The sequence below is a fragment of the Saccostrea echinata genome, unplaced genomic scaffold (assembly GCF_033153115.1).
Source record: "Saccostrea echinata isolate AGI-Se365-2 ecotype Australia unplaced genomic scaffold, CSIRO_AGI_Sech_v1 ptg000060l, whole genome shotgun sequence".
NCBI classification, from domain to species: domain Eukaryota; kingdom Metazoa; phylum Mollusca; class Bivalvia; order Ostreida; family Ostreidae; genus Saccostrea; species Saccostrea echinata.
Window position 1 is genome coordinate 3,206,165 of NW_026889809.1, and position 1,756 is coordinate 3,207,920.

Consider the following 1,756-nt stretch of genomic DNA (forward strand, 5'->3'; position numbering starts at 1 on the left):
ATTTGAGCAAGAGTAAGAAAACCTAATAGAGGGCGAGGCTTGAGCTACATATCAGTTATAAATCCTAAACAGGGATGCAAAGAATCCCAATACACTTTACTGCTTTTAAATATTTTCATACTTAAGGTTATATATTACAACGTATTACTATTGTTACTAGTATAAATATCTTAGAAACAAGATACATTTCTTGTAAATTAAAGAAAATGAAACGAAAAATTTAATTTCCAAGTATCTAAATAGTCATGACTATACCAAAACAGTAGGGTTGGGGTCAAAGAATTAAAAAAAATATTTCAGTAATCATGGAGACAATGAATATATAAAATTCATCATCTTAATGTTTTGTACAAGTAAAATAATATTTTACTTTGAGGCACAAATAAATTCACAGTGACTTTGAACACAATGTACACACTGCAGATCAAAATCCATCAATATTTGCTAAATTCACACTGCAGGATCGATACAATGGACTCTGTAAAAAAAAGAAACATTTTTAGATACGCCAAATGAAGCTTATAAAATATAAAGATGAAATATATTTTGAATTTATTATTGAAAAACAATTAATTGACATTACCTTGTTTTTGTCAAACAAAGACACGTGGCAACACCGACAATAAGCAACAATACGGCAGCTGACAAGCCCACAACTATAGGTAGCCATTTCTGTGTATTACAATGCACTGAGTTACACTGCATATATTAATTTTATTAATTTTGAACATTTAAAGATTAATCAAATTTGAGTGTGGCTATTTAATAGATTTAATACTACCTCAAAGAAGACTGTATTGCTTTTTCCAGAAGAATGATTGGTAGTTTGTTCGGTTGGTTTGTTGATTGACTTGATTATAAGCTTGTCAGTAAAAAACTGGTGGTGGAGTTGTTGTCAAGTTTATCGGTTGAATCCCTGGTGTAGTTAAGAAATGAATTTAATAGCTACCCAAGGTATACTGGTATAACGTGGGTATGGGCAGTTACGTTTTATAAACCGCGAAGCGGTTTATAAAAAAGCGTAAACTGTTCCAACCCAGGTTATACCAGTATAACTTGGGTGGTTATTAAATTCATTCCTTATAATTTAATTTTCCATCAACAAGTGTAAAAATAAGACAATTTCTCCTTCAAAATTGCCTTCAAATTGTACGTTTTCTAAATGTAACTTCAAGCGGATTGATAGGTTTTTGACCTAAGTTATTGTGACGTAGGCAACCCAGGTTATACGATATATGCTATTTTTTTTAATCCAATCTAATGATGTCTTACAACCAAAATTAAATTATTTGTTAATCGTGTTGTCGGTTGAAATAGATGTAGAGATGTTGATTGTGTTGAGGGTTGGATTATTTGCGTTGTTCGAAAGTTTATTGGTTTCATCGCTGGTGTAATTGTTGACAGTGTTCTGGATAAAATTGTTTCTGGATTTATTTATTATATTGTCAGGAGACTTACTGGTGGAGTTGTGGAAAGATTTGTCGTTCTTGCTGTTGGTTGAGTTATTGATAATATTATTGGTAGAATTATTGGTCTTGTTGTGGTTTGGTTTATCAGTTGGATTGTGGGTTGAGTTGTTGAAAGTTTTATTGGTTGGATTATTAATGAAGTTGCTGATAGTATTGTGGGTTGAATAACCGGATGATTAAAATTTTGGCAGAATTATTAATAGTGTTCTCGGTAGAACTAATGTTTGAGCTGCTCATTGTATTGTCAGTATAATTATTGGTGGAGTTGTAGAGAGATTTGTCGGTTG

At 31.6% G+C, this 1,756-nt stretch overlaps 1 long non-coding RNA gene across 1 annotated transcript; it reads right to left on the bottom strand.

The window, feature by feature from the left end:
• Positions 1 to 371: 371 nt before the first annotated feature.
• Positions 372 to 909, bottom strand: LOC133174988 (uncharacterized). The gene is made up of 3 exons (XR_009719203.1): positions 782 to 909; positions 584 to 672; positions 372 to 478 (listed from the first exon to the last, which is right to left on the bottom strand). It is a non-coding gene; the product is annotated as an uncharacterized LOC133174988 (long non-coding RNA).
• Between the last annotated feature and the right edge of the window lie 847 nt (positions 910 to 1,756).